Here is a 10709-nt window from a genome sequence, read left to right on the forward strand (position 1 = left end):
TGTGTGTGTGTGTGTGTGTGTGTGTGTGTGTGTGTGTGTGTGTGTGTATACCGTAAGCATTATCGAAACTCTGAACTGAAAAATTTTTCATAAATCGTTCCCTCCCTCTCTCTATTTTACATTGAACATTAAAATTGCGCCAGATATGTGAGTCGATTGTCAGACTGGCTTTAAGTGTTGCGTGAAAAGTAATTCCGTCCGTACTTCGTGTGAATAGCAATGCCTTCTACACTTATTGCCTCGACTTTGGAATAGTTTTGCTAATTATGTACCAGGCGAACCAATTAGTTCTAGTTTTCCGCTTGAGAAAATACTATATACTGTAGTTCTGCTATATTACAAGACGAAGATTTTTGGAAAAATTCCCACCCAAGAATCCGCTGAAACCGGAAAATTCATAGACTAATCGTTCTTACACTCAATAAATGGCTTTACAACTGAGCTATCTTTTGCATAAATAGTCGGGCGCATAGACGGCGCAATTGAATCCGATTTAACTTGAATGCAATAGTTCGGTGAAATCTTTTTGGCGACTTCAGGAAGTGAATACTGCCACTTATTCTCAGTTGCATTTAATGTGAACTGTCAATACGGTTTCTGCAAGGCAATACCTATATGTAATCTGATCTGGGAAGCGGATCTATGGGACCCTTTTGCGTGATCATAGCCATATCGAAACCCTCACCTTATCGTGGTGCTCCCTCGAAACGTTGACTGTCGCTTATATGGAGAGTCGCATAGTCAACGGCAAAGAAGTGTTTAAACTTTACTTCCAATGGAAAAAGAGCATTTTTCTTCTGCCTTTTGGTTCTCTTTTATGGAGGTCATGAAACTTACTCAAGTTTTGATGGTCAGCGATATTCAAGAGCGCTGTGGCAAAGTTCGGTGTGTGCTGTGTGATGACACCTTTGAAAGTATTATCCCCTTGAGAAAAGATGGTGTTTGGATGACCTTCCGGGTCATATGATGTGGTCCAAAGGAAAGAGTGACTCAGGCTGCATACAGTAAGAGATCACCCAAAACTGTATAGCATGGCGTAAATTCTATAATAGACCGATAAGTCATGGAGTTAATGAGTGTCCAGGGGGGTCATATTGCCCAAAACTATGATTGCTCCTGGTACGAAAATGCACTACCCATCGGAGTATCGGGCCGAATGCCTTTTTACTTAACTGTCAGATACGGCTCGTTGGGGAGTGTAGTAGTGGCTGCGGTTACACCGAAGTTTTGTGCGGAACTAGCCAAGAGATGTTTAGGTAAAAGAAAGCTATTAGCGTTTCGAAGCACCTGCAAATGTATGGTTGGCTTCTTGTTCGCGAAATTTTACAACGTTTCAATCTAAAGCGACTTATTTGCCGGTTGTCATTAGAGAAAAGAGCAAAAATAACGCTTGACATGATATCACTCTCTCCGTCATGATAATCCCAAGTGTAACCCAAAAGAAGCCAGTACAACTTAGCTTCTTGAGTATCAAAAACGACAAGTTAATAGACTCTCCTTTCGCACTTATTCCAGCATAGATAGATAAGCAATTCGCGTTACATAAGCAGAAAGATTGAGCAAGTCGATAATCAAGCAAACCAATAACATTTGATTATGTTTGATTTTTCTTTTACTTTCTTACCAAGGCAATCCTCGTATGTTACGTGTGTTTGTTTACTGCTTTCAACTGAATGCAAAAGTAAACGAATATATTAATGGAAAACATTTATGATAGGTTGATGGTTAATTGATGGTTATACGGATTGGCGTGTTGTAGAGTGCAAACCTCTTATTACTCATAAGTTAAAAATTATTCTATAAAATGTTGCTCTTTCAAGTTCAAAAGATTTTTTCGGAAAAAATACACGGATTTTTTTTTGCTGTTTTATCAATTATTGTCATATGACGATATATATACATATAAGAGACAATATTGTGAAATTATTCAAGCAAAAAGAAAAGTAAAATTATAATGTAATTATAGCAAAGCCATGAGTAATACTATATCCAGTAGTGTAGTATTGTATGACGTACAAGCATAAGTATATCGGCCTGTTACGTCATATTTCATTTAAGACAATAATGGATGGCAGAAAAAACGAAAAAGCTTCCACTTATATCATAGATATTTAATTTATTCATTCATTTATTTATTTATTTTTTATATTAATCATAATCCTATGGAGGAGATTTCTGCTTAGCACATATTCTAGGCCGGAGGGGAAGAAAGAAGAAAATAATCACATGTATTAAATATATCGGTTTGTATGTATGTTTGTGTATGAACGCAGTCCATTCACTTACTCATGCACGCTTGCTCACCTTATAAATAAATTGTTGTTATTTATAAAAGAAATTCGTTTAGGGCTAGGCTGTTGTTGTTAACGTTGTCGTCGTTGTTGGTTTTTGATATATTTTATTTACTTAATATTTTTTTTTCTTATTTTTTTACTTTCTTTGCGCTCTTAAGGCAGAAAAGTTTAAAAATACAAAAGGTAACTTTAGTTTATTGCACTTTCGGTTTCACTGTATAAGTCAAATAGCAAATAAAGACAATTAGAAAAAAAGTTTTCAAGGAATTTTTCCTACGCTATTGTATTGCAACACGTTTGCTTAAGTTTTACTCGTTTGTAAAAATGCTTGGAAATTTATTTGATGATATTAGATAGAAAAGAATTTCATAATTTTTTTTTTATTTTTTTTTTTTTTTTTTTTTGGAAAAATTGTTTATTTATTATTATTATTATTATTATTATTATTTTTTTTTAAATTTTTTATTCCAATAATTTACGCACACAGCTAATTTGCTGTAATTGTAAGTAAACATAAAACGTTTCTCGTCTCGTCTTCCAAACTGAATGTCGCGTCGTTGCTCTCTCTTTGCACAACTGATTTTGCAATTTGTCTGTTACCCTCTAGAAGACGTCAGGCTTTTATATATATACATATAAGTACATAGATGTTATTGTATGGTTTGTATTTATTTTAGTTTATAACCATATATACTATTAAAGGAAAGAAGTGAATAAATAAATAAATAAAAATAAAACTAAATAAATAAATAAAAAAAAGGAAAAGAAAGGCAGAGCAAAAACATTTTTTCTCTTCTATTCTATACATTTCTCAGCTGTTAATCGTATTTGATTTTCTAAGTTTTTTTTACTCATTTCATCTTAAAAATGTTCACAACTTTGCGAGTTAATGTGCTTTTCTCTCCGGCTTACAAAGTTATCTCTCTCCCGCTCTCTCTTTCGGCCGGTTCAGCATTTCTGTTTTTATCGTTTGCGCGAAGCTTTTTCTCTTGAGTCTATTGCTTTGCAAACCTGTCTTAAACTTTTACGGGGGTGCGTATGAGTAACATGATATTCAAATTGAAATATTCATCATACTTCATACTAATGCACTTTACTTATAATAAATGAAATTTTTCTTCAAATTCAAAATTAATGATGAATTCGTTCTTCATAAAATCCGCATAGGCTACGAAGCTTATTCACGTATTGTATATATATATATATATGTATATATATATATACATATTCATTGATCATTTCATCACATATTTATTACATGGATTACAAGAATTTACAACATATCCGGCCGCTAGTTGTTACACAATCTTTGCAGATGTTGTTTAAGCTTTGCACAGATTCTCTTCATATGTGCGAAATGAAATTTTATAGGAACTTTTCGTTTATTAAGTAACAATCCGTGAATCCTTGACCTAAATGGAATGCAAAAGAAAAAATTAAAGCTTTCTGTGCGCTGTTATGCAATCGGAATGTTCCATAATTCTGACACTTGAAATTCTTATAAAATATTTGTTTTTCCATCTTGTGAAGCAATTCTCCGAGTTTAACGTTTACGTTCAAATTTAATGAAAAGTATATAAAGTTGAATAGTAGAAGAAAATTCACATTTTATTCATACATTATAACAATCTGTTCGTAATGTATGAATCAATCAATTTGTGATTATCAAGCAATCAAAATACGAATAATACTTTGTGAGATGATTGAGTGAAATTTAATATGTTTACATTGGTTTCCATGCTTTTGCGTTGCTCTGATTAAACACTAGTCATGAACGATGTTTCCATAACCATAGCCAGATGATATGCAAATTTGTAGATTTCATGCACAATTTCGACAAGAACGCATTCCAAATCTTAAATAGAAGCATTTTTTCATTGGTTTACCGTGATCTATTTATTATGGAAATCCTTTACGCGGCTAAAATTTACTAGAAAGTTCAAAATTTGGAAACAACTGAAAAGACAACCTTAATCACCATACCATTGCAAAGCAGTGTGAATTATGATGTTAGCAGGTCGGCGCCATTTTACATAGACCACCTTCACCCCGGCCCCGGCATATATTTATAATATGTTGTCGTAAAGAAATTTACATATATTTTAGGATTTTCCTTAGCATTTCTTGTCAATGAGAAGTGTATACCTTTTCAGCAAACGACGACGCGCGACTCCACATAACTAAATTGACTCAAATTCTTACGGTAATTAAAGAAATTTCTATTTTGTGCACTTTATAAAACGTAGGCCAAGAGCGCAGACTTATTCTACGGTAATGGCCAGTGATTGTTATTCTCGACGATTCTAATAATGCACTCCCTAACAAGAAAGTCGTAGTGTCTTTTTGACGTCCCCACGTGCGATGTGAAAGACCATTTGAGCTTCAAAAAATTTTCACTCACTAAATTTAATTCGTGCGTATTCTTGAAACTCAAAGAGTTTTGCTTTCGCAAAAGCATCATTTCGACTCGATTGAGGAGCTAAGACCAAATTGAGATATGAATTTGAATCGTTGGGAATATTGCTGCAAAATGTGAAACAAAAATCGTTTAGGATGCGCTCTTGATATAAGCAAAAGCAAGTTTAGCTTGCTTTTCGGTCTTGCTACTTTTTGATCACACTGGTATATCTCATCGGCAGTGATTTTTTTATAAATTTGTTGTCTTCAATCGTTCAATTTGCAAACAATTGAAACTTCACATCGAACAGCGAAACTAATAAACGTCAGATTCTCTTTTACTACACACTCTCGTATGATTGCTTATGCTTATGCTTTTCTGATATAATTGATTCCTGAATTTTTGGTTTTTGTTTTGTTTTGTTCAAGCAACGAATGATATTCAATTCAATCAGATTTATAAATCATTGATCGTCAAGTGTGTTATGCCGAAAGTTGAAAAATTTAGATTCTCTTAAGCAATCCAAACAAACGAATCTTTTGTTCAATATGTAATGATTACATTTTTTTTCATTCTTACTGATGAAAAATACATTCATTTTATTATTCCATAAAGCCAAGGGGTTCTCTCACACAACCTATAAAGATAATGCGTAGATGACCTTAATTAGAATTACGCAAAAAATTTTCACGTACTTTTGTACTTGAAATATATTAACGTATCTTACGTTTGACTGCTAAACTGGAGATGTATGGAAACTTAAAAAGGTGAGTAACTAATATTAAGCGGATTTTTCTTCTTTTTTTTTCAAAGTGAAAATTATGTTTGGTTGTGTCGGAATCTTTTCTACCCATCATTACCATTATCCTAAAGAAGGCAAAAAACAGCGAAAGAACTACATTTTCATACTCTATGAGATGCAGTGGGAGCGGCTGATTTTTTTCTATTTTCAAAATAAGAGTTCTTGTCGTATAATCATTAATGGTAATTTAAAAATCTTTAGCGAATTTGTAAGCGATAACATTATTTTGGGCGGACGGGCAGACGGATACGTTTAGGTGCATTCGAAAATTGAATCTGGCCACGACTTTATATATTTTATGGGGTTTTTATAGCTTGTTTCTACGTGTTCTGAAGATATTAGGAAACAACTTAAATTTTGGTACCATGTAATATCGGGTAGGTGTGGCCAATTTTTTTCCACTTTCTTACGACGCCGACATCATCGCCCATGCAATATGCTTTTAAATTCCTGCACATTTAACTGCTGTTTAGGACTAATCAGCGCAAAAGCCACTGTAGCACAAAAAATGTACGAGCAATGGAAGTGTGTTTACATGAAAGTGTTACGAGACAGCGTCTGGTTAAAGTTTAAATTTTTGTATTTAAGTCACATAAATGCTTCTGGTCAATGAACAATCACAATTATTCTCGATTTGCCTGACGGGGAAGGGTACAGAAACTTTGTCATAATACCAACAATTTTTTTGTTGAGGATGACCACTAATTACACCCTACCTCGCTTGTGATAAAAGAATATATTAAGTTTATGCGGATGTATGCAAAACGTAGAAGGGCTTGAGATAGATCCACCTTTCATGGAATCGACGTAAGCTTGTCTGTCCATCTTTTATTCTTGTGTGATGTATTTTGGTGCAAGGACGAATGCTATTTAAACCTGTTCGGGCCACTTCACATATAACGCCTTATTTTACATGAGTAACTGTACTAAGTGAACTAATGTATGGTATTTAATGATGAGTTGTGGTTCACAAAAGTGTTTTGACTTGTTTTCACCCATTTATTGTTTTTCGGTTTTCGGTTTTTGAACTTTTTCAAAAATTACTATCGAATGTTGGTCAGTGACGCCGTCTTATTTATATTTGTCAGTGCTCAAATTTCAAGACAAGCCGCATGACAATCGTAGTTTGCTAATTTTTTATAAGTAGTATTGTGATCATTACTAGATCATTACTTGCAGCATATTCGAAGGTCATACCATTTAGATTTGCATTTATCGTGCAACAAATGCCTTTCAGCAAGTTTTTTGAGGCCGTTCACTGAAGATGCTAATGTCAAAACTCTAATTTTCGCTTCGGAGAACTCGCAAGACCGATTTCAAAATAAATCAGATTTTGCAGTATTCGTTAGCAGTATTAAACAATCCTTTTCCCCTGCACAGCTTCTCTGTAATCACTTGTTCTGCTTACTATTATTGCATCGCAAATCATAAAAAATAATCACATCAATGCGTCCACGAAGGATGGATAGGCTTGTTGTTGAGTTTCAACTTTTTTATAAAATCGACAAGTCTTCAACCATATGTATAGCTATGTGAAACCTAAGGTGAAAGAGTATTTTACTCGTGTCATTATTAGAATAGGTTCCCAATCGCGTGCACTGTTCACTCACTTAATAGAGAGAACGTAGTTTTACATTAGCATTTAAATAAAATGTAATACGTAAGTCAATAAGTTCGTAGGATAGCATATAGATACTGCCACTATTAACGAGTTCGTATCATTTGTTAGATACAACTAACCTTCGAACGAAATGCAAGTAGATTTCATTATATTCCGATCAGCTGTATACAAGTTTCCTTTAACTTAGTGTTGCTAGTTGTGTTGTTTTGTGTCGGGATCAAATGTGTAGTGTCCCCGAAACAAGTGAAGCTCATAAATTACCAGTGTTCGGAGAATTGGTCAATATCAACAAATTCGAATTTGATTCGCCAAAAGTCATCCTGGATCCGTATTGGCGCTAACATTTGGAATTTGGAATTTAACTCCTATATGCTCTGGATTAACTGTTTCTTCCTATTATTCCTGAAAGGTGTCGAAAACCAACGAAAAGACGTAATCTGCGTACGAAGAGAATACTATTAGGGAGAAGATGATTTTCTTAAAAGTTTCTTCCAGATTTGGAATAGTGCTGCCTGATGCGACGGTGGGTCATTGTTGCCAGGCATTTACTCATAGTCGAGCACAGAGTTAATCTGGTTAATTAAGCAGACCAATCCGATGGAAACACAATCCCTACGGTCCACAGGTGGCCGACATAATTGCCTTGGAGAGTAAGAGTTAATCGCAATTGTGTTTCGATCTCTTTTTCTTTCTCCTCTCTTTGTCATTATGTCAATTATCAAAAATGAGAGAGTGTTTGTAATAAAATATTAAAATTCGTTTTATATATAATTCTTTTTCTTTTGTTATTTTTTTTTGTTTTTTTTTTTTATTGAATTTCATTGTCATTAATATGTACTACAATATGCGATTTTTTGTTTATTTATTATTATTAATTAATTATTAATAATATAGTTAGACAAGATAAATTTCAATAATGTGTGTGTGTGATTATGATTAAATATTGCGCATTGTTTAGTAACATTGTCAGTTGATTTATTCATATATCTAAGAATACATATGCAAGAAATAAGAAACTAAAACTGAAAGATTTATTTATTTTATTCTTTAATTTTTTTCTTTTTTTCTTTTAATAACAAAATAAATTATAATATATCAAGTGAATAGAAAGAAGAAAAAAAAAAAAAAAAAGAGAAAAGTTATTTATACTTTTACTTTTTATCTATAGCGAACTTATTGCTCAGTATCGGAAAGAAATATATATATATATATATATATATATATTATATATATATATATATATATATATAATTATAATTTGTTATATTTATAATGTTTAATGTTTTTATTATTATTATTTTTGTTTTTTTTTTTTTTTTTTGATTTTTGAAAATAAATTTTTTATTTACATAATTAAACATTAATTAAATTGATTATTATTTGACATATTTTCTCCTTTTAAATATGCTTCTTAAACACTTCATTTCTTTTATTTTATTCTTTATTCTTCATTCTATTTCTTTTTTTTCTTTTCTTCTCATTTTTGTTTATACTATTCTTTAAGATTTGTTTTTGTTGTTATCGTTGAAGACTTCTTTTCCTAACATTTCGTTTTAAGTCCTTAACATGTTTTATTTTGGCTTTTTTCCCATTTTCATTTATTTATGCTTTTTGTTATATCCATTTTACTCATCTAAGCCTCCTATAAACTAAATCGTATTGTTATTGTTATTTATTTATTTAATTATATTATTTTTCTTCTTTGTATACCATTTTTACTAAATGTTGCAATTGCATTTGTATTTTGTTTCTTGTGTTTTGTTTTTTTTCCATTTGTTTTGTGGATAATTAACAAAAAAATATTAATTAATTATTTGCTATATGCAGTTGATGTTTTTATTGTTAAAGATGTTTATTTCACATTAACATTAACATTTTTCTTTGTTCTTGCATGCATAAGTATCTGTTGGTTGGTTATCATCCTTTTATGGTAGTTGTTGTTGTTGTTGTTGTTGTTCTTGCTTTTATATCACAGCTACGATTTGTTAATTTGTTTGTTGTTGGTTGTTGTTATTTTTGTTGTTATTGTTATAGAAATTTGAGTTTCCGAAAGCAAATTTGAAAAGGGAAACTTTCATATATAAAATTTGTATGTTATCGAAAGATGTTTAAATAGATGTTCTTACTAACAATATGCTGAACTCTTAAGTACAAGCTGTGGCAACTCTCTTCTTTTTACTTACATTCTATTCGACTATAATTACACTCTGTTGGTTTCAATTTTCAATTTACACATAAATTAACAAATTGTTATCAAAATGATAAGATAGACGCGTAACGGCTACGGTATCGTAGCAGCGGCCTTTATAAAAATAAAAAAAGCTAAAAATCCGAAAAATTTCATTCATATGAAAACAACATCGAGTAATCCTGCGTTCTGTGCGTAAGCAATAAATGAAATTACGGGACAACAACTTTGTCCCTTTCCTTCTACGGCATTTAAAGAACCCTTTCCCTACTCCCTAATTATTACGCTGCGACGCTATAAAATGCAAAAAGTCTACGCGAACAAATTAAGTACTATGTATGTAAAATATTATGACCTCAACGACGCGAATACGGGTAACGAAGTATTTAAGTAAGCGAATCCAATGATATCCTTTGTCAAAACCTGATCAAAGTTTATAAATGGAAAATTAATTCCTCATTGCTACAGGAAACGAAGACAGAAGCAGGAGACAATCACTATTCTTAACAAGCCGAATATTAATGCAATACCCGATTACCCAATTTTGGTGACTAGAAAGTGACTATTTTTTTTCACCGGTATACCACACAGATCTTGGATGCTAGGCAGGCAGCGCTCGAATTCTAAATATTGATAGTTATGCAACGGATCGAAATGACATATATGTATAAAATACACTCTAGTTAGGAAAATGAAAGTGAATGAAAAATGTTTATTATCCTTCAATTAGAAAGAAGAAGAAGAAGTGTGCCGTACTCGCTCTTATAAGACGACATGACATTTTACTACAGATAAGGATAAGAACAAATTTTTCATAATAAGAAAAAATATTTGTAATATTTATTTGACTCGGGTCATAAGTAACGTCCGATGCAGCTAGGTAGAATCTATTGTTCGTATTCATCACCTTTAACGCACCGAAACGAACGAGCGGGGATTCAATCAAGTCTTCTGTCAACTCTTTCATATGTGGCATGTTACATTCAACTGTTTTTCTTAACCTTTGAAAAGTGCATTTTTGTCATGTAATGCTTTGCGGATTTAAATAAGGCAATAGCGCTAACACGACAGTTGGAAACGCATATGAAGCGTATACGGTGCAGAACTGATAACTGATCGGACAGCTAAAAGTTGGTCTTTACAAAACACCGTTCCGGAAATACAATCTTAAACGACGTACCGAGGGCGAGAGGTGCTTCCACAACTTTTCAACTTTTCCGAAGTCTTTAATTGCATGCTTTCTGATTGCTTCTGATCGTCGCCTCTCTGACGTAGACCATGCAAGAAACGAGCAAATAGAGTACGGCGTTTATGTCTCCGAGGGTTGGCTTATGACGCTTTCATGGATGTTTTGTGTAATTGTTTAAAGCGATATCCGTAGTACCAACAGCATGAGCATGATCTTT

General features: G+C 32.6%; 1 protein-coding gene across 2 annotated transcripts in view; it reads right to left on the reverse strand.

Annotated features, from left to right (window-relative positions):
* Positions 1 to 2667, reverse strand: part of LOC119631417 (arginine kinase) — a 74183-nt gene extending 71516 nt beyond the window's left edge. The window contains exon 1 of one of the 2 annotated variants that reach the window (XM_038023592.1): positions 2305 to 2667. The gene's annotated coding sequence lies outside the window, so the exon portion shown is untranslated. Of the gene's footprint in view, positions 1 to 2286 lie in introns of both variants that reach the window. The other variant, XM_038023593.1, reaches the window with a different exon arrangement.
* Between the last annotated feature and the right edge of the window lie 8042 nt (positions 2668 to 10709).

This window comes from Glossina fuscipes, unplaced genomic scaffold (assembly GCF_014805625.2).
Source record: "Glossina fuscipes isolate IAEA_lab_2018 unplaced genomic scaffold, Yale_Gfus_2 1, whole genome shotgun sequence".
NCBI lineage: Eukaryota > Metazoa > Arthropoda > Insecta > Diptera > Glossinidae > Glossina > Glossina fuscipes.